General features: G+C 41.9%; 1 protein-coding gene across 1 annotated transcript in view; it reads left to right on the top strand.

Moving 5' to 3' along the window:
- The first annotated feature begins 1,008 nt into the window (after positions 1-1,008).
- LOC118368257 (BTB/POZ domain-containing protein 7-like) overlaps positions 1,009-23,713 on the top strand; it is a 50,829-nt gene continuing 28,124 nt past the window's right edge. Inside the window, 1 exon segment of the mRNA XM_035752224.2 lies at positions 1,009-1,399. The gene's annotated coding sequence lies outside the window, so the exon portion shown is untranslated.

The following is a 23,713-nucleotide window of genomic DNA, read 5'->3' as shown; positions in this document are numbered from 1 at the left end:
ATCCGCCATGTTGTGGAGTCAACAGAAATAGCATTATAAATATTCACTTACCTTTGATGATCTTCATCAGAATGCACTCCCATGAATCCCAGTTCCACAATAAATGTTTGATTTGTTCGATAAAGTCCATCATTTATGTCCAAATACCTCCTTTCTGTTTGCACGTTTAGTACACACATTCAAACTCACAAGGTGCGGGAAATCCATGCAAAAGTTCAGACGAAAAGTCATATTACAGTTCGTAGAAACATGTCAAACGAAGTATAGAATCAATCTTTAGGATGTTTTTATCATAAATCTTCAATAATGTTTCAACCGGGGAATTCCTTTGTCTGTAGAAATACAATGGAACGCAGCTAACTCTCACCTGAGCGAGCGTGATCAGCTCATGGCACTCTGCCAGACCCCTGACTCAATCAGCTCTCATTCCCCCTCCTTCACAGTAGAAGCCTCAAACAAGGTTCTAAAGACTGTTGACATCTAGTGGAAGCCCTAGGAAGTGCAATATGACCCATAGACACTGTATATTCGATAGGAAATTACTTGAAAAAATACAAACCTCAGATTTCCCACTTCCTGGTTGGATTTTTTCTCAGGTTTTTGCCTGCCATATGAGTGCTGTTATACTCACATACATCATTCAAACAGTTTTAGAAACTTCAGAGTGCTGTCTATCCAAATACACTGATAATATGCGTATATTAGCAACTGGGCCTGAGTAGCAGGTAGTTTACTCTGGGCACCATATTCATCCAAGCTACTCAATACTGCCCCCAGCCATAAGAAGTATAACAGAGAAATCTAGTGATGTGCATGTGTAGCTGTCATTGCATGCATTTGCTCCATTGTTAACATGTTGGTAACCCCCTCTTTGATTGTTTACAATTTTCCAGACTGTGGCTTTTAAATACTCATAAACTACACTTTAAATATTTAATGAGTACTGGAGGCCTATTATATGACCGACCTATATTGCTCGCCCATACAGCTAGACGGCGCTCGCAAGCTGACAATTCCCGACTCATCACAGATTTGAACCAGTCAGCAAACAGCCTCCGGATAGGCCACACCACCCACCCAACCAAGCGCCGTGCGAGGATGTTTTTTTTTCAGGAAAACAAATCCAAGCAAAGGGTCACGTCTTGAGTTTATTATCTCGCTAAAAAAACATGGAATTTGTTGAAAAGTCGAGGCAAAGTGGATCTAAAGGCATTCTCTCGTTGGATATGGCGTCGATCTATGCGTGATGCTCGGTGTTACAAAGGGGATTTGTGCCGTTGACAAAAAAACATCTAAAAGGAATTATCATAACTTGAGTCGGGAATCAACTTGAAAGGAAGAATAATTTCTGTAGGAAGAGAAGGAAAGGAAGGCTCGAGCATATTGAAGTCGGCTCAAGGTATGACATCTCAAACTATTCAGTCAACGACCTATATTATTAATGAACATTTGCAAAACTTGTCAAGTCTCCGCGCACTAGTCAAAGTGGACGTAGCAACCGACATGTAATTACAGGGTTATGAACATGGCTAACAGGCTACCGAAATGTTTCTTTGCGTTTTTGCACGGGACTTGTTTGCTTTAATGGCCACTTTTACTGTGATTAATTTCCGATTCAGCCGAACCTATTCCACACTAGGAATGGGCATGCGAAGGTTTTAGCAGGAATAATCTAACTGCTGTCAGCAAGGCAACAATAGCTCCGTGGTATGGCTAATGGATTACGATAGTTTACTAACAAAGCCTTTCCACTGCATTCTTCTGGCTTGTTATGTAGCCTTTTTGTAGGCAAAGTTGCAGCGACAGAACGGTCTGATCCGTATGCTATTCCTCTAACTAGAACACCTCTTGTTAAATTGTACATACAAAAAAATATAAAATAAAGGCCTCTACTATTATTCAATAAAAAGTGAAACGTTGTTGTTATTTATTGCTAGCCTATACATCACCTCTTTACTGTTGAAGTGACGGATGTGGCGTTACAATGAGTGGTGTCCCAATTTTGTCAACGTCAAATATTCAAATGTATTTTTTTTCACATTGGCAGATCAATATATTAAACTTACATTTGACTCCAACAGTAACGCCATTTGAATAACCTCTTTCCTTCTATGGCAACTTGAATTTAGTTTTTGGGCTTATCTCAGGTAGCAGAGTGTTTACTTGTCTGCTTTAGGATGTTTAGTGTATAGGAAGGAGGACCCTATGGAGTGTGAAATCCACCAGTATGTAATTGAGTTGCGTCAGAATGGCTCACACAGGCATCTGATTAGATTTAAAAATATATATAAAATATATATATATTTTTTTATATATTCCACCTTTATTTTATCAGGTAGGCTAGTTGAGAACAAGTTCTCATTTGCAACTGCGACCGTGCCAAGATTAAGCAAAGCAGTTCGACACATACAACAACACAGAGTTACACATGGAATAAACAAACATACAGTCAATAATACAGTAGAAAATTCTATACACAGTATGTGCAAATGAGGTAGGATAAGGGAGATAAGGCAATAAATAGGCTATGGTGGCGAAGTAATTACAATATAGCAATTAAACACTGGAATGGTAGATGTGCAGAATATATATATATATATATATATATATATATATATATATATATATATAATATATGTGTGTGTGTGTGTGTGTGTGTGTGTGTGTGTGTGTGTGTGTGTGTGTGTGTGTGTGTGTGTGTGTATGTATGTATGTGTGTGTGTGTGAATGTGCAAGTAGAGATACTGGGGTGCAAAGGAGCAAGATAAATAAATACAGTATGGGGATGAGGTAGTTGGATGGGCTATTTACAGATGGGCTATGTACAGGTGATCTGTGAGCTGCTCTGACAGCTGGTGCTTAAAGCTAGTGAGGGAGATATGAGTCTCCAGCTACAGTGATTTTTGCAGTTCGTTCCAGTCATTGGCAGCAGAGAACTAGAAGGAGAGGCAACCAAAGGAAGAATTGGCTTTGGGGGTGATCAGTGAGATATACCTGCTGGAACACGTGCTATGGGTGGGTGCTGCTATGGTGACCAGTGAACTGAGATAAGGCGGGGCTTTGCCAAGCAAAGACTTGTAGATGACCTGGAACCAGTGGGTTTGGTGATGAGTATGAAGTGAGGGCCAGCCAACGAGAGTGTACAGGTCGCAGTGGTGGGTAGTATATGGGGCCTTGGTGACAAAACGGATGGCACTGTGATAGACTGCATCCAATTTGTTGAGTAGAGTGTTGGAGGCTATTTAGTAAATTACATCGCCGAAGTCCAGGATTGGTATGATGGTCAGTTTTACGAGGGTATGTTTTGCAGCATGAGTGAAGGATACTTTGTTGCGATATAGGAAGCTGATTCTAGATTTAATTTTGGATTGGAGATGCTTAATGTGATTCTGGAAGGAGAGTTTACAGTCTAACCAGACACCCAGGTATTTGTAGTTGTCCACATATTCTAAGTCTGAACCGTCCAGAGTAGTGATGCTGGACAGGCGGGCGGGCAGGTGTGGGCAGCGATCGGTTGAAGAGCATGCATTTAGTTTTACTTGCATTTAAGAGCAGTTGGAGTCCACGGAAGGAGAGTTGTATGGCATTGAAGCTCGTCTGGAGGTTAGTTAACACAGTGTCCAAAGAAGGGCCAGAGGTATACAGAATGGTGTTGTCTGCGTAGAGGTGAATCAGAATCACCAGCAGCAAGAGCAACATCACTGATGTATACAGAGAAAAGAGTCGGCCCGAGAATTGAACCCTGTGGCACCCATATAGAGACTGCCAGACGTCCGGACTAGAGGTCGACCAATTAATCGGAATGGCCGATTAATTAGGGCCGATTTCAAGTTTTCATAACAATCGGAAATCTGTATTTTTGTGCGCCGATTTTCCAGATTAAAAAAAATATCTATATATTTATTTTTTAGACCTTTATTTAACTAGGCAAGTCAGTTAAGTACACATTCTTATTTTCAATGATGGCGTAGGAACAGTGGGTTAACTGTCTTGTTCAGGGGCAGAATGACAGATTTTCACCTTGTCAGCTCGGGGGATCCAATCTTGCAACCTTACAGTTAACTTGTCCAACGTTCTAAACACCTGCCTCTCATTGCACTCCATGAGGAGCCTGCCTGTTACGTGAATGCAGTTGAAGCCAAGGTAAGTTGCTAGCTAGCATTAAACTTATATCTTATACAAATCTATCAATCATATCACTAGTTATAACTACACATGGTTGATGATATTACTAGTTTATCTAGCGTGTCCTGCGTTGCATATAATCGATGCAACGTTGGGAATGATTTAACAAAAGCGCATTTGCGAAAATAGCACAATCGTTGGACGACTGTACCTATCCATAAACACCAATGCCTTTCTTAAAATCAATACACAGAAGTATATATTTTTAAACCTGCATACTTAGCTCAAATAAATCCAGGTTAGCAGGCAATATTAACCAGGTGAAATTATGTAATTTCTCTTGCTTTCATTGCATGCAGAGTCAGGGTATATGCAACAGTTTGGGCCGCCTGGCTCATTGCGAACTAATTTGCCAGAATTTTACGTAATTATGACATAACATTGAAGGTTGTGCAATGTAACACAAATATTTAGACTTATGGATGCTACTGGTTAGAATAAATACCGAACGGTTCCGTATTTCACTGAAATAATAAACATTTTGTGTTCAAATTGATAGTTTCCGGTTTCGACCATATTAATGACCAAAGGCTCGTATTTCTGTGTGTTATTGTGTTATAATTAAGTCTATGATTAGATAAAGCAGTCTGACTGAGCGATGGTAGGCAGCAGCAGGCTCGTAAGTATTCATTCAAACAGCACTTTCGTCCGTTTTGCCAGCAGCTCTTCGCAAGCACAGCTCTGTTTATGACTTCAAGCCTATCAGCCTAATGGCTGGTGTAACCAATGTGAAATGGCTAGCTAGTTAGCTGGGTATGTACTAATAGCATTTCAAACGTCACTCGCTCTGAGACTTGGAGTAGTTATTCCCCTTGCTCTGCAAGGGCCGCGGCTTTTGTGGGGCGATGGGTAACGCTGCTTCGAGTGTGGCTGTTGTCGATGTGTTCCTGGTTCGAGCCCAGGTAGGGGAGAGAAGAGGGACGGAAACTATACTGTTACACTGGCAATACTGTAGTGCCTATAAGAACATCCAATAGTCAAAGGTATATGAAATACAAATGGTATAGAGAGAAATAGTCCAATAAATACAATATTAACTACAACCTAAAACCTCTTACCTTGGAATATTGAAGTCTCATGTTAAAAGGAACCACCAACTTTCATATGTTCTCATGTTCTGAGCAAGGAACTCAAACGTTAACTTTTTTACATGGCACATATTGCACTTTTACTTCTCCAACACTTTGTTTTTGCATTATTTAAACCAAATTGAACATGTTTCATTATTTATTTGAGGCTAAATAGATTTTTATTGATGTATTATATTAAGTTAAAATAAGTGTTCATTCAGTATTGTTGTAATTGTCATTATTACAAACAAAAAATACATGTAAAAAAAATTGCCCGATTAATCGGCACCGGCTTTTTTTTGGGGTCCTCCAATAATCGGCATTGGTGTTGAAAAATCATAATCGGTCAACCTCTAGTCCCGACAACAGGCCCTCCAATTTGAAACACTGAACTCTATCAGAGAAGTAGTTGGTGAACCAGGCGAGGCAATCATTTGAGAAACCAAGGCTGTTCAGTCTGCCGATAAGAATTTGGTGCTTGACAGAGTCGAAAGCCGTGGCCAGGTCAATGAATACGGCTGCACAGTAATGTCTCTTATCAATGGCGGTTATGATATCGTTTAGTTCCTTGAGCGTGGCTGAGGTGCACCCATGACCAGTTCTGAAACCAGATTGCAAAGCGGAGAAGGTACGTTGGGATTCAAAATGGTCTGTAATCTGTTTGTTAACTTGGCTTACGAAGACCTTAGAAAGGCAGGGTAGGATAGATATAGGTCTGTAGCAGTTTGGGTTTAGAGTGTCTCTACCTTTGCAGAGGGGAATGACCGCGGCAGCTTTCCAATCTTTGGGAATCTCAGATGATACGAAAGAGAGGTTGAACAGGCTAGTGATAGGGGTTGCAACAATGGGTGAAGGAGACATGGGGATGCTTGGGCAAGTTGCTGTGGGGAGTGGAGGGATGTTGATCGGGATAGGGGTAGCCAGGTGGAAAGCATGGCCAGCCGTAGAAAAATGCTTATTGAAATTCTCAATTATAGTGGATTTATTGGTGGTGACAGTGTTTCCTAGCCTCAGTGCAGTGGGCAGCTGGGAGGAGGTGCTCTTATTCTCCATGGACTTTGCAGTGTCTCAGAACTTTTTTTAGTTTGTGCTACAGGATGCAAATTTTTGCTTGAAAAAGCTAGCCTTAGCTTTCTTAACTGCCTGTGTATATTGGTTCCTAACTTCCCTGAAAAGTTGCATATGACTGGGGCTATTCGATGCTAATGCAGAACGCCACAGGATGTTATTGTGCTGGTCAAGGGCAGTCAGGTCTGTAGAGAACCAAGGGCTATATCTGTTCCTGGTTCTACAATTTTTGAATGGGGCATGCTTATTTAAGATGGTGAGGAAAGCACTTTTAAAGAATACCCAGGCATCCTCTACTGACGGGATGAGGTCAATATCCTTCCAGGATACCGGGCCAGGTCGATTAGAAAGGCCAGCTTGCCGAAGTGTTTTAGGGAACATTTGACAGTGATGAGGGGTGGTTGTTTGACCGCAGACCCATTACGGATACAGGCAATGAGGTAGTGATTGCTGAGATCTTGGTTGAAAACAGCAGAGGTGTATTTGTAGGGCAAGTTGGTTAGGATGATATCTATGACGGTGCCCTTGTATACGGATTTGGGGTTGTACCTGGTGGGTTTATTGATCATTTGTGTGAGATGGAGGGCATCAAGCTTAGATTGTAGGATGGCCGACGTGTTAAGCTTGTCCCAGTTTAGGTCACCTAGCAGCACGAGCTCTGAAGATAGATGGGGGGCAATCAATTCACATATGGTGTCCAGGACACAGCTGGGGGCAGAGGGTGGTCTATAGCAAGCGGCAACAGTGAGAGACTTGTTTCTGGAAAGGTGGATTTTTAAAAGTAGAAGCTAGTAGAATGTCAGGTCTAGGGTTGCAAAGGGTCGGAAACTTTCCAGTAAATTTCCCTTATTTTCCCGGATATTTTCCATGAGAAGTTAAGCCCGGGAATTTTGCGTGAAGACTTCTGCCTGAAGCCCATACACGCTGCAGTGTACATGTTGGACCCCGAGTATCCTGACAAGAGCAAGGGACTTTGTGGCTCTGAGACTCTTTCCCCTGTTGCCTCCATCATCCTCCAAATTCCACAAACATCAGCACACAGTTTATACCTATATTGGCATGTGTAGGTTGTGACTTGAGAGCCTATGAGCACTTGGATGATCAGTTGGACTTTGGCCTTCTATGCTGTTGACTCTGGGACCGGAAAATATAGAGCTCACTAACAGTGGACAAGTGAGTGCTCACTAAACAATCTGTGAGGCAAAGAAGCCACTGTTTTCATCCTACGGTGAACATCAATTATTGCTTAAGATGCCTCTTTGGAGGCAGACACTTCAGGCCTGTGCTTACATAATCATTAAAATCATACACTCACTGCTTCTCATTTCAAGTTCCTGTTGAATGCTTGCTGACCCAAATTTTAAAAAAGCAGGTCACTGCCTTTGTTTCCCAAGATGTTGAATGTCACCATGAGAGACTGGCTATAGACTCTCAAGCTCAGGCCAGTTTACCACATACTTCCAGTTCCTTCATTGTTTGTAATGTCAAGGCAGACTGTTGAATGATGCACTCATAACACAGAGGATCACTAGCTTCCATGAGTTGTGTTGACATGCAGACCACCTTTTGTGTCCTCAGTTGTTTTGTTTGGTCAGTGTGCTTTTCTTTTTTCATCTGTTCCAGTTGTTTCTGGTAGCTCTCCTAACGAAGGCTGAAATCAATAGAATGAGTGGATTCACTGCCCAACTGATATGCCTGGTGGACCAGAGCACTGCAGCGCTAAGCCCTTTGTTACATGCCTCCGTGAGTCTGTCCCTGTGACTCACAGACGACACAACGACCCAATGTTTTTCTTCTGTCCTTTAGGGTAAAATGTGTAGGGTGGATTCTGACTGAATGGTGATTGATCCATTATGTCATTTTGGGCGAAGGTGACTAGGTCAAATTAAATTGTATTTGTCACATACACATGGTTAGCAGATGTTTACATGAGTGTAGCGATATGCTTGTGCTACAAATTTCTTGTTAACTTCTTCAGGCTAGGGGGCAGTATTCAAAAGTTTGGATGAATGAGGTGCCCAAAGCCTGTTACTTAGGCCCAAAAGCTAGGATATGCATATCATTGGTAGTATTGGATAGAAAACACTCTAAAGTTTCCAAAACTGTTACAATAATGTCTGTGAGTATAACAAAACTTATATGTCAGGTGAATACCCGAGGACAATCCATCCAGAAAAAAACACAATCAGCGCACCCTTGATTACTATGGCTGTCAATGGGAATATAAAAGGAAGACCTCCCAGATTGCAGTTCCTAGGGCTTCCACTAGATGTCAACCGTCTTTAGAAAGAGTTTCAGGCTTGTTTTCGGAAAATTGTGCTAGAATTTGTAGTTTTAGTAAGTGGCTCCCATTTTGGCTGTAGTGTTTGTTGCGCGTTCCGGTGAGGTCGCGTACTTCATTATTTATCTCCGGTAATGGTCTCCGGTGTTCTCCGTCTTAAATTGTATCATTTATTTACATATTAGGGTACCTGAGGATTGATTAGGAACGTTGTTTGATATGTTTGGAAGAAGTTTATTGGTAACTTACGGGATTCATTTGTATGCATTTTGAACGAAGGAAACAGGTGGATTACTGAGTCTAACGCGCCAATGAAACATACCTTTTGGGGATATAAAGGACTTTATCGATCAAAATGACCATTTATTATGTACCTGGGACCCTTGTGATTGCAACCAGATGAAGATCTTTAAAGGTAAGTGATTTATTTTATCACTATTTCTGACTGTCGTGACATCTCTGCTTGGTTGGAAAATGTGTGTAATGCTTTTGTGTGCGGGGCGCTGTCCTCAGATAATTGCATGGTGTGCTTTCGCTGTAAAGCCTTTTTGAAATCTGACAACGCGGCTCGATTACCAAGAAGTTGAGCTTTTAAATGATTATGACACTTGTATTTTTATAAATTTTTATTACGATTTCTGAAATTTGCATTTCGCGCTCTGCAATTTCACCGGATGTTGTCGAGAACTATAGTTTTGGCAAGTCGGTTAGGACATCTACTTTGTGAATGACACAAGTCATTTTTCCAACAATTGTTGACAGACAGATTATTTCACTTATAATTCACTTTATCAGAATTCCAGTGGGTCAGAAGTTTACATACACTAAAGTTGACTGTGCCTTTAACAGCTTGGAAAATTCCAGAAAATGATGTCATGGCTTTAGAAGCTTCTGATAGGCTAATTGACATCATTTGAGTCAATTGGAGGTGTACCTGTGGGTGTATTTCAAGGCCTACCTTCAAACTCAGTGCCTCTTTGTTTGACAGCATGGGAAAATCAAAAGAAATCATCCAAGACCTCAGAAAAAAAATCCTTACGAGCAATTTCCAAACGCCTGAAGGTCCCACGTTCATCTGTACAATCAATAGTACACAGGTATAAACACCATGGGACCACGCAGCCGTCATACCGCTCAGGAAAAAGAGCCTAGAGCTGAATTTACTTTGGTGCAAAAAGTGCAAATCAATCCCAGAACAACAGCGAAGGTCCTTGTGAAGATGCTGGAGGAAACAGGTACAAAAATATATATATCCACAGTAAAACAAGTCCTATATTGACGTAACCTGAAAGGCCGCTCAGCAAGGAAGAAGCCACTGCTCCATAACCGCCATAAACAGCTAGAGTAACTGCACATGGGGACAAAGTACCTTTTGGAGAAATGTCCTCTGGTCTGATGAAACAAAAATATAACTGTTTAGCCTTAATGACCATGGTTATGTTTGGAGGAAAAGGGGGAGGCTTGCAAGCCAAAGAACACCATCCCAACCGTGAAGCACGGGGGTGGCAGCATCATGCTGTTGGGGTGATTTGCTGCAGGAGGGACTGGTGCACTTCACAAAATCGATGGCTTCATGAGGAATGGAAATTATGTGGATATATTGAAGCATCATCTCAAGACATCAGTCAGGAAGTTAAAGCTTGGTAACAAATGGGTCCTCCAAATGGACATTGACCCTAAGCATACTTCCAAAGTTGTGGCAAAATGACATAAGGACAACAAAGTCAAGGTATTGGAGTGTCCATCACAAAGCCCTGACCTCAATCCTATAGAACATTTGTGGGCAGAACTGAAAAACCATGTGCGAGCAAGGAGGCCTTACAAACCTGACTCAGTTACACCAGCTCTGTCAGGAGGAATGGGCCAAAATTCACCCAACTCATTGTGGGAAGCTTGTGGAAGGCTACCCGGAACGTTTGCCCCGAGTTAAACAATTTAAAGGCAATGCTTCCAAATACTATTTGAGTGTATGTAAAGTTCTGACCCACTGGGAATGTGATGAAAGAAATAAAAGCTGAAATAAATCATTCTCTCCACTGACATTTCACATTCTTAATATAAAGTGGTGATCCTAACTGACCTAAGACCATGGACTTTTTACTAGGATTAAATGTCAGGAATTGTGAAAAACTGTGTTGAAATGTATTTGGCTAAGGTGTATGTAAACTTCCGACTTCAATTGTAAGTATATGGATGAGCAATGGCCGAGCGGCATAGGCAAGGTGCAATGGATGGTATAAAATACAGTATACAGTATATGTGATATGAGTAATGCAAGATATGTAAACATTATTAAGTGACATTATTTAGTGTGAATTGTATAAAGTGACTAGTGATCCATTTATTAAAGTGGCCAGTGAATGGGTCCCAATGTAGGCAGCAGCCTCTCTGAGTTTGTGATTGCTGTTTAGCAGTCTGATGGCCTTTGATGCACCTGTACTGACCTCGCCTTCTGGATGGTAGCAGTGTGAACAGGCAGTGGCTCGGGTGGTTGAAGTCCTTGATGATCTTTTTGACCTTCCTGTGACATCGTGTGCTGTAGGTATCATGGAGGGCAGGTAGTTTGTCACTGGTGATGCGTTGTGCAGACCGCACCACCCTCTGGAGAGCCTTGCGGTTGAGTGCGGAGCAGTTGCCATACCAGGCTGTGATGCAGCCCAACAGGATGCTCTCTATTGTGCATCTGTAAAAGTTTGTCAGGGTTTTGGGTGACAAGCCAAATTTCTTCAGCCTCCTGAGGTTGAAGTGTCGCTGTTACGCATTCTTCACCATACTGTCTGTGTGAGTGGACCATTTCAGTTTGTCTGTGATGTGTACACCGAGGAACTTAAAACTTTCCACCCTCTCCACTGCTGTCCCTTCGATGTGGATAGAGGGGTGCTCCCTCTGCTGTTTCCTGAAGTCCACGATCATCTTTGTTTTGTTGACGTTGAGTGAGAGGTTGTTTTCCTGACACCACACTCCGAGGGCCCTCACCTCATCGTTGTTGGTAATCAAGCCCACTACTGTTGTGTTGTCTACAAACTTGATGATTGAGTTGGAGGCGTGCATGGTCACACAGTCGTGGGTGAACAGGAAGTACAGGAGGGGGCTGAGCACGCACCAATTGGGTCCAGTGTTGAAGGTCAGCGAAGTGGTGATGTTATTTCCTACCGTCAGAAAGTCCAGGACCCAATTGCACAGGGCGGGGTTGAGATCCAGGGCCTCTAGCTTGATGATGACCTTGGAGGGGACTATGGTGTTGAATGCTGAGCTGTAGTCAATGAACAGCATTCTTACATAGGTGTTCCTTTTGTCCAGATGGGGTCCTTCTGTAGCTCAGTTGGTAGAGCATGGCGCTTGTAACGCCAGGGTAGTGGGTTCGATCCCCGGCACCACCCATACGTAGAATGTATGCACACATGACTGTAAGTCGCTTTGGATAAAAGCGTCTGCTAAATGGCATATATATATATTTTTTTTTTATAGTGCAGTGTGATGGCGATTGCGTTGTCTGTGGACCTGTTGGGTCGGTATGCAAACTGAAGTGGGTCTAGTGTGGCCGGTAAAGTGGAGGTGATATGATCCTTGACTAGTCTCTCTAAGCACTTCATGATGACAGAAGTGAGTGCTATGGGGCAGTAGTCATTTAGTTCAGTTATCTTTGCCTTCTTGGGTACAGGAACAATGGTAGCTGTCTTGAAGCATGTGAGGACAACAGACAGGGATAAGGAGTGATTGAATATGTCCATAAACACACCACAGGTGTGTGTCAAGTCTGAACTCACAGAAGTGTCAATGGTGAAACCACTTGCTCATTCTCCCGGAACAGACAGCTGATCTACTGATTGTGAACCAGCTGTTTTAGTACATGCTCAGCAGCTGGCCTGGGGAATGGGGATTTTGACTGTCTGCCATCCTGCCTGAGATGATGCTGTGAAGTTAGAGTCCGGCTCATTAGTTAGCACAGTAGTAAAGCAAAGCTCTCAACGAGAATGACGCAGAGAGAGCCTACTTGTTATTTTCCCAGCACTCTCCTAGTCAACAATCAGCTGAGATGTGTTGGTAGAAGACCAGTACAGAGTTTCTCTTCTGAGGTTTGGTGTCCCAATTTCCAGCTCAGGGAGCCACACGTCCTGACTTTTTTGACGATAACTTGGGACAGCTTTGCTCTAAGACAATGCTAATTAGATGTTCGAGCAATGAACTGTCAGGGCACCTTAAATGATTAGAGAAGACCTTAGAAATCAATAGCCTTCTTCTACATCTTCATTTTAAGTAAATGAAGAGAAAATCCCTGTGGGTTATGGAGCGCTAAAGGCTATATGAATGAGTGAACTGTTATAGTGTACTATCAATTCAAGGCTTTGGTGTTTTTGTAACGAGTGTGCTGAGAGTCTGGAAGCAAGTTCAAGGAGTGAGTGTTTTAATAAATAAAATAAACAATAAACAATGAACACGAAACACAAACAACTCACCGACAATAACAGAGTCAATAACACCTGAGGAAAGAACCAAGGGGAGTGACAGGTATAGGGAAGATGATCAAGGAGGAGATGGAGTCCAGGTGAGTGTCATGAGGCTCAGGTGCGTGAGACGATGGGGACAGGTGTGCGAGACGATGGTGAAAGGTGTGCGGGATAATCAGCAGCCTGATGACTGGCTTCTAAAATAGTTGTATTGATGACAGGGAAAATAATATAACCTAGCATAAATTTGATCAGGTGCTGAGAGAGAACCTTGTCTTTGACACTTTTTAATGAGGATCAAATGTGCTACTGGGTACCTTACAATGCAGTGAATGTATGTATTTTTCTACTGCTGGTGTTTGTCATCTGCTTTCTTTCATTTACATTTACATTTAAGTCATTTAGCAGACGCTCTTATCCAGAGCGACTTACTTTCTTTGTGTCAATGGCATGTTGATTGGTCCTAAAGAGATTTTGAAGCTCTTTCAAAAGAGGAATATATGAAGTGATTTAATCCTCAATTTTATTCAGTGCAAATTCGGTATGGGTCAGGTGAGGTCACCAGCACACATATGTCTTTGACACATCCAAGCGTGTGGAGTGTTTATGCATGTGTGTGTGAAGAACACTGATTCAATGAGAAAATCTCAATGCACAGTGCCTTTTGGAATGTTGAACTAAATGGCACAGTAACCAATGGAAGAACTAGACCGATCTGCAACTCTGGACTATTTGGGGCATTGCATAAACAGTAGTCAAATCAGCATTTGGCCTCTGCTTTAACTATAGAACACTTAGTAGATCAAGTTATCCCAATTGTTACTGTCTACCTTATGCAAATTCATGGCTGTGCACACGTGTGAGCTGTACTGTGGCGTGAGATGACAGCCACTGTTAATGATCTGATAAAGGTTGAACAGGAGGGTTTTGGGAGAGCTGAAATTTTAGTAGGATATGAATTGGACCCAGAGATCTCACAGACACAAGACGTATGTGGCAGGGGCAACAAAGTGAAAACCAGCCACTTCGGACACCGACATCTTGCTTCCTGACAAGCTAAACACCTTCTTTGCCTGCTTTGAGGATAACACAGTGCCACCGACGCAGCCTGCTACCAAGGACTGTGGGCTCTTCTTCTCCGTGGTTCTCCGTGGCCAATGTGAGTAAGACATTAAAGCGTGTTAACCCTCGCAAGGCTGCCGGTCCAGACGGCATCCCTTGTCGCATCCTCAGAGCATGCAAAGACCAGCTGGCTGGAGTGTTTACGGAAATATTAAATCTCTCCCTATCCCAGTCTGCTATCCCCACTTGCTTCAATATGTCCACCATTGTTCCTGTACCCAAGAAAGCAAAGGTAACTGAACTACCTATCCCATCTGGACAAGAGGAATACCTATGTAAGAATGCTGTTCATTGAGTATAGCTTAGCATTCAACACCACCGTACCCTCCAAGCTCATCATTAAGCTTGAGGCCCAGGGTCTGAACACCGCCCTGTGCAACTGGGTCCTGGACTTCCTGGACCTCCACTTCACTGATTCTCAACACAGTTCCTTAAAGTTCCTCGGTGTCCACCCACACAGACAGTGTGGTGAAGAAGGTGCAATAGCACCTCTGTGCAATAGCACCTATTCAACCTCAGGAGGCTGAAGAAATTTGTCTTGGCCCCTAAAACCCTCTCAAACCTTTACAGATGCACAACTGAGAGCATCCTGTCGGGCTGTATCTCCACCTGGTACGGCAACTGCATCGCCCGCAACCGCAGGGCTCTCCAGAGTGTGGTGCGGTCTGCCAAATGCATCACTGGGGGCAAACTACCTGCCCTCCAGGACACCTACAGCACCCAATGCCACAGGAAGGCCATCAACCACCCGAGCCACAGCCTGTTCACCCCGCTATCATCCAGAAGGCGAGGTCAGGTGCATCAACAGGTGCATCAACAATGGGACAAGAGACTGGAACACAGCTTTTATCTCAAGGCCATCAGACTGTTAAATAGCCATCATTAGCCGGCTTCCAGCCAGTTACGCAACCCTGCACCTTAGAGGCTGCTGCCCTATGTACAAAGACTTGGAATCACTGGCCACTTTAATAATGGGAACACTAGTCACTTTAATCATGTTTAAATCATGTTTACATACTACTTTACTCATCTCATATATATATATACTGTATTGTATTCTACTGTATTTTAGTCAATGCCTCTCCGACATTGCTCAATCTAATATTTATATATTTCTTAATTCCCTTCTTTTACTTTTAGATATGTGTGTATTGTTGTGAATTGTTAGATACTACTGCACTGTTGGAGCTAGAAACACAAGCATTTCGCTACACCTGCAATAACATCTGCTAAATATGTGTATGTGACCCCCCAAAAAATATTTGATTTGAGTCTCCTCTTTTGTCTTTCTGCAATTTCGGAGGAAGAAATCCATGTAAATGATTGATAAAGTGACTTCACTGTAATTTGAATAATGCATTGATCCTATTTCTGCCTGGTGTTTTGCATGGTAATGTGCTGTGGGAGGCTGAGGTACTCTGTCTGCTCTGTAAATGGCTGATTTAAATACAGAGACCCAACCCACTTTGGTGAGGTGTGTGTGTGGTGTGTGTTTGCGAGCTACAGAATGAAAAATGGGGGATGGGGAGTGCGGTGGCGTGTAGGCTAGCCTTTCCCCTGTCACCTCTCATTAGCTACGCATAGCCCAGCTAACCTTGCCACTCCCCTCCCCAAACCCACCACATGCCCATCCCAGTCCCAGTCCCAACACCCTGCTCCAGCCCAGCTGTCTCCCTCCCCCACACCACCAGACATCCTTCCTCTTCCCATTCAACATCAGCGAGAAAGAGAGCATGTGGGGTTAGACTTAGGAAGCTGAGGAGACACAGTGTCCAGCTCTCAAGAAAATAGTTGTTTTCCAAACATTAGGATGTGCTTCCAGGATCCTAGTTGAATATGTGGTAATTATGGTTCTAGCAGTTGATTGTTGTTTGGGCTCTAGCTGTGGGGTGGGGTGTATTGTTTAGCTGGCGTTAAGGGATGTATTGTTTACTCTACATCTATCCTGCTCCTCAGAGGACTCTTGTCTGCAAACAAGACGGCACATCTCAGGGGTTTTCTCTTCATCCTGGATATTCAAATTCTCTACACAAACCCATCTTAAGCCTGGCACAGTTTTATTAGGTTTTAGTGTATTGCAGTGTGGATATTTGGTTTACCATTGTGTGTATTGATTAAGAGCGTGTGGTTTTCCTGGGAGCCCCTGGGAGGCTGGTTAAAGAGCTGCTCAATGGGAGCAGACAGTGATTTATTAGTGTGCTGGAGGAAAAACTGCCTTCTGAGATAAAGCAGATCTCCCATCACATTGGAATTCCCCGCCAGCCTCCCAGAGGGTCAGGAGCTGCTAGACTGTGTGTGTGGCTTTGTTGGTTTTGGGGAGATGGGGTTGTTGATGGTTACATAATCTTTAGTTTTGTATCAAACATTGTTTTGCTATAGGCAATGTAAATTACGTGATGTATTATGGCAATTTCATGGTAACGGAATTACGCTTTGACTCAGTTTGTTCACTTTAAAATGTATGATATTTTTACTTTATTTTTCTTATTATATATGTTTTTTGTGCTTTTTACCCTTTTTATCCCCAATTTCGTGATATTCAATTGGTAGTTACAGTCTTGTCCCATTGCTGCAACTCCCATACGAACTCGGTAGAGGCCAAGGTCGAGAGCCTTGTGCCTGCTTAACCCGGAAGCCAGCAGGCACCAATGTGTCGGAGGAAACACCGTACAACTGCCGACTGTGTCAGCATGCATGGATCCGGCCCGCCACAGGAGTCGCTAGAGCGCGATGGGACAAGGACATTCCGGCCGGCCAAACCCACCCCTAACCGGATAATGCTGGGCCAATTGTGCGTTGCCTCATGGGTCTCCCATTCGCTGCATAATTATTCTCCTGATGTTTCACAAGTTTGGACATCACAGTACAGTAGAGTACAGTACAGCATAGATTACTTTTCTTTTCTTTCTACTTTTCTTCACTGTATTGTATTGGACTGTAGTCTACTGTGCTCTACTCACTGTACAGTACTGTACTGTACTGTGCTATTCAAACTTGTGAATCATACACTACCGGTCAAAAGTTTAAGAACACCGTTCTCATTCAAGGGTTTTCCTTTATTTGGACTATTTTCTACATTGTAGAATAATAGCAGATGGCTACTTTTAATAATTTGTTTAACACGTTTTTGCTTACTACTGATTCCATATGTGTTATTTCATAGTTTTGATGTATTCACTATTATTCTACATTGTAGAAAATAGTACAAATACAGAAAAACCCTTGAATGAGTAGGTGTTCTAAAACTTTTGACCGATAATGTACATCTATGTTAGGTTCGGATGTGGCCCGGTCCGTTTGTGGAAGTTAACATAACGGCCAACGTGGACTGACCAAATTTAAACTACTTTTCAATATCCATGGACGCCCAGTGTTGGCCGGTACTCAGTGAGTGTAGATGCTGGTTACAGTAAATGGAAAGAAAGGTGGCACCTGGGTAGGTGTCAGTAAGAGCTGGGAGAGGTGACATTAACTTAAGAGTAAGAGCGAGAGGCAGAGAGAGGGAGGGGGGAGGAGAAGGGGAAAGGGAGAGGGAGGGTTTTTCCACCAGACAACAGAAAGACAAATAAAACCGTTATGAGCTGAAAATAACAGTATGCAAGTGGAAGGGAGGACAGTAGCAGGTGAACCAACTGTGGTTTATCACTATTATGATTTCCCATTGTAGCTATTTCAGTTGCAGTAATTCTGTTACAGATTTTTTGGTTCACGAGTTTCAACCACCTAATACTTGATAAACGAATTTCAAATCAGTAAAATCACTATAAATAATTGGTACATTTACCATTACTTAAAAACTTATTTGGGCTGAGATCCCGCTAACGGGATCGATATGACAACAGCCAGTGAAAGTGCAGGGCGCCAAATTCAAAACAACAGAAATCTCATAATTAATATTCCTCAAACATAGAACATAGTATTTTACACCATTTTAAAAAGATACACCTCTTGTTAATCACTCCACAGTGTCCGATTTCAAAAAGGCTTTACAGCAAAAGCAAACCAAATGATTATATTAGGTCAGAGCCAAGTCACAGAAAAACACAGCCATTTTTCCAGCCAAAGAGCGAAGTCACAAAAAGCAGAAATATAGATAAAATGAATCACTAACCTTTGATCATCTTCATCAGATGACACTCATAGGACATCATGTTACACAATACATGTATGTTTTGTTCGATAAAGTGCATATTTATATCAAAAAATCGGAGTTTACATTGGCGCGTTATGTTCAGTAGTTCCAAAACATCCGGTGATTTTGCAGAGAGCCACATCAATTTACAGAAATACTCATAATAAACATTGCTAAAAGAGACAATTGTTATGCATGGAATGTTAGATCCACTTCTCCTTAATGCAACCGCTGTGTCAGATTTTTAAAAAACTTTATGGAAAAAGCACACCATGCTATAATCTGAGTACAGCACTCAGAGACCAAAACAACCCAAACAGATATCCGCCATGTTGGAGTCAACAGAAGTCAGAAATAGCATTATAGATATTCACTTATCTTTGATGACCTTCATCTGAATGCACATCCAGGAATCCCAGTTCCACAAGAAATGTTTGTTTTGTTCAATAAAGTCCATAATTTATGTCCAAATACCTCCTTTTGTTAGCGCGTTCAGTTCACAAATCAAAATTCATGACACACGCTCACTAGGAGCAGACAAAAAGTCAAAAAGTTCCGTTACAGTCCGTTGAAACATGTCAAACGAAGTATAGAATCAATCTTTAGGATGTTTTTAACATAAATCTTCATTAATGTTCCATCCGGAGAATTCCTCTGTCTGTAGAAATGCAATGGAACAGAGCTCGCTCTCACGTGAACGAGCGTGGTCAGCTCATGGCTCTCTGCCAGAGCCCTGACTCATTCCCCTCTCATTCGCCCCCACTTCACAGTAGAAGCATCAAACAAGGTTCTAAAGACTGTTGACATCTAGTGGAAGCCTTAGGAAGTGCAGTATGACAAATATCCCACTGTGTATTCGATAGGCCAAGAGTTGAAAAACTACAAACCTCAGATTTCACACTTCCTGGTTGGATTTTTTCTCAGGTTTTTGCCTGCCATATGACTTCTGTTATACTCACAGACATCACTCAATCAGTTTTAGAAACTTCAGAGTGTTTTCTATCCAAATATACTATATATATAATATGCATATCTTAGCTTCTGGGACTGAGGAGCAGGCAGTTTACTCTGGGCACCTTATTCATCCAAGCTACTCAATACTGCCCCCAGCCATAAGAAGTTAAACTTTCATTATCCTCCCTTCTCTTGCAGAAAGTTAACAACTTCCCCAAAATGAAATATAAGTGTTTATATTAGTTGGCAGGGGTGTTTACGTTAACATAAACCCAAGCTTTTATTTATGTCAAATTTTTAAGATGGAAAATTGTGTAAAAGTGTATCTATGCATTTCCCCCCCAAAATATAGACTCTTAAAGGCAGGATTAGGCGGCCGCCTTAGGCGGCAGATGGACGAGGGCAACATTTTCTGAGCTAAACTGTCCAAGACACACCTCCAACAACAACACATACAACCTCACAATTCTGCCCAAAAACAATGACAATTTCTCTCAACCAGTGGCATATGGTTTTTTAGGTGAGCGCTGATGCCGCCCTGTGATAATCAGTCCCACTTTATCGAAAGCAGGGGCGCAAAATATTTTGCTTGTTCATTCCCAGCACGCCTCTTCAGGTGCTGTTGAAGAGATTCATCGCTGTGGCGCTCCACCAACGTTCCGTCAAAAAAATAATCTTAACATAAATCATGCAGCAGGTATAGGATATAGTAAAAAGAGTATGTGGCCTTTTCTGTAGCCTAAAAGATCAAATGTTTGACAGTGTAGTGAGATGGATGCTTTTTACATCATTCAGGTTTCTCCGATCAAATAGCCTAACCTAAATGGTGCTTAATCAAATAAAAAATGTGTTGTCATGTTAACAAACAGTATATCCTAAAAACAGGATAGGTCCAAGTAAAATGGACAATATGGAAGGGACAATCACAACTGTTGTCCAGACGTTTCACCCCATTGTCATGATCAGCTAAAATAAAATACTTCTGCATAGTTAAATAAAAAATATATTTAAACACATTGTGAATAGGCTCACGGTAACTCCTGATAAAGTTGGATAGCTGATATTCAGAGCTTAAATGGACAAATTGATTAGTCATGGGAATCAGGGTTGATAAAGCCAATGCAGTGACCTGTTTTACAAACGGTGGGCTTACCACATGGATGGGCATTCATGAAATTCCATTAGGGCCAACATGGTAGGCTGTACCCCAGTAAGCACGAGCTGACGTCTTTTTTTTGTTCCTGTCTGGATATGACATCTTTTTTTGGTGTTTTACAAACAGCAAAGGCTTTCCACATAGTTGGGCATTTGTTGGGGTTCGTTCCTCCTTGTACCTTGTCAATCATTGGCTCATTGGTGAAATTAGCATTATGACAATATCTTTAATTAAATCATTCAAAACCTTTATTAATGCAATTGCAGATAATCAGGAACATAGCACGCATGTTTCTGAGTAAGTTCTGAATCAAAGCTAAGGTCCCATGTTATTTTATCAACCCCGAAGTGATGTCACTGCCTACGTCATTATCTTTTATTCATTAGACCAAAACCATGCATACACAGCTATATAAACAAGGCTTTTAGTGTGTTATCTAAAAGCTTAGCAGTAAATGTCCAAGTTGATTTATAGTGGAATGTCTGACAAGTCTTATCTCCTACACTCCCCTGCAGAGTTCTGTCTCGGTCACACATTTCTCAGAGGGGTCTCTTTTATAAGAGGCAGAGAGAGAGAGAGAGAAATAGAAAACAACTGTGGAACCATATTAAAACCTCATAATGTGTATATATATATATTGTTAATCTGTAGTCTAGGACCCTATAAATGTAAAGAAGGAGGGGTCTTATAACCCCTCCCCTTCTATTAATACAACATAAGCATAATCAATTATTCTAATACATCCATCATTTGGTACATCCCCAATCATGACCCCTAGGTAAACTCCTGACACATTCATAAATTACTTTTGAACTTTAATTCAGAAGCAAAAATTAGCTTGATTTCAACATCCAGAAAATACATATTTTCATCGTCTGGAAAATACGTATTCTTCAATGTCCGGAAAAGATGCCTCTTCAACATTCTTGAAAATATGTATTTTAAACATACGGAAAATATATTTTCACCTTTCATTCAGAACCTTAATTTAATCGTAACTCAAAGTCTGGAAAATACATATTTTAGTCATCTTTTCAATGTAATTTTGCTTACTGGGGGACTATTGTAGTTTTGTGAGGGGGCTGCATCTTTTGGTCTCACCTAGGGTTGCAGAACGGCAAGGACCGGCCATGCTTCACATATTGGTGCTAATTGGTCCTTTTCGATGGAAATTCCCATTTATCGTTTGAAAACTGACAGCAGCAGACCAGTAGCAGACCACTGTGACTTGTACTTGCCAACAGACATAAAGACTTGCAGATGGTTTACTTCATATTTCAGATCTCAAACTGCTGTCAACCACAGTTCAAAGTAGGGTTTGGGTCCAAGTTTGGTCAATGGAGGAGCTACAGTGCCTAGTGAACACACCTCTTGCACAGTTGTCATTTTGCTGCCTTAAAATTACATCTAAAAAGGGTTTAAATTACATTTTTTCTCCATATTTACACAACCTGCTCCACATTTTCATAGTGAAAGAAAATGATAGAAATGCTTGAAATTAATAGTAATGTCTTCACACCCCAGAGTTAATACTTGATGGAAGCACCATTGTGGAAGCACCATTGTCAGCAATTACAGCTGTAAATCATTTTGAATTAGATTCTACCAACTTTGCACAACTCTTAGAGCAACATATACAATGTCGTCAGAAAGTATTCAGACCCCTTAACTTTTTCCACATTTTGTTACGTTACAGCCTTATTCTAAAATTGATTCAATTGTTTTTTCCCTAATCAATCTACACATTATACCCCATAAGGAGAAAGCAAAAACTTTTTTTTTTAGAATTGTGTGATTCGTTTCAGGAAACTAGGCATATGTCACGGGGTCACTACTTCACAGGAGAGCCATTTGAACGTATCCTTTCTTTTAAAATCAAAATGCGTTTTTTGGCAGAAATGCCTTCTGGAACATGTGAACTTACTTGCATGTGACTTAATAACAGACTTGTATGCCATCTGTAAATACGAATCAAATTGTTAAATTACTAGACTGGTTGGTTTAGCCACAGAAAACGACAGCAACCTTCCCGCTAGCCATGATTGGCTGAGATAATGAGTGGGCTGGACATGCCGAGAGATGAGTTCGGATTGGTCTGCCATGAAGCACGCTTCTGTCTATTTGAGCTGGTCATTATGTGTAGGTAATCCTGTCTAACGCGGCTTTAAAAAAAATGTATTGTGTAGTAGAACTGCATTGGTTTCTCAAATTATTGCCTCGCCTGGTTCACCAACTACTTCTCTGATAGAGTTCAGAGTGTCAAATCGGAGGGTCTGCTGTCCGGACCTCTGGCAGTCTCTATGGGGGTGCCACAGGGTTCAATTCTTGGACCGACTCTCTTCTCTGTATACATCAATGAGGTCGCTCTTGCTGCTGGTGAGTCTCTGATCCACCTCTATGCAGACGACACCATTCTGTATACTTCTGGCCCTTCTTTGGACACTGTGTTAACAACCCTCCGGGCAAGCTTCAATGCCATACAGCTCTCCTTCCGTGGCCTCCAATTGCTCTTAAATACAAGTAAAACTAAATGCATGCTCTTCAACCGATCGTTACCTGCACCTGCCCGCCTGTCCAACATCACTACTCTGGACAGCTCTGACTTAGAATACGTGGACAACTACAAATACTTAGGTGTCTGGTTAGACTGTAAACTCTCCTTCCAGACCCATATCAAACATCTCCAATCCAAAGTTAAATCTACGATTGGCTTCCTATTTTGCAACAAAGCATCCTTCACTCATGCTGCCAAACATACCCTTGTAAAACTGACCATCCTACCAATCCTCGACTTTGGCAATGTCATTTACAAAATAGCCTCCAATACCCTACTCAACAAATTGGATGCAGTCTATCACAGTGCAATCCGTTTTGTCACCAAAGCCCCATATACTACCCACCATTGCGACCTGTACGCTCTCGTTGGCTGGCCATCGCTTCATACTCGTTGCCAAACCCACTGGCTCCATGTCATCTACAAGACCCTGCTACGTAAAGTCCCCCCTTATCTCAGCTCGCTGGTCACCATAGCATCTCCCACCTGTAGCACACGCTCCAGCAGGTATATCTCTCTAGTCACCCCCAAAACCAATTCTTTCTTTGGCCGCCTCTCCTTCCAGTTCTCTGCTGCCAAAGACTGGAACGAACTACAAAAATCTCTGAAACTGGAAACACTTATCTCCCTCACTAGCTTTAAGCACCAACTGTCAGAGCAGCTTACAGATTACTGCACCTGTACATAGCCCACCTATAATTTAGCCCAAACAACTACCTCTTTCCATTCTGTATTTAATTAAT

This window comes from Oncorhynchus keta, chromosome 35 (assembly GCF_023373465.1).
Source record: "Oncorhynchus keta strain PuntledgeMale-10-30-2019 chromosome 35, Oket_V2, whole genome shotgun sequence".
Lineage (NCBI taxonomy): Eukaryota > Metazoa > Chordata > Actinopteri > Salmoniformes > Salmonidae > Oncorhynchus > Oncorhynchus keta.
This window is presented reverse-complemented; position numbering and strand designations above follow the sequence as displayed.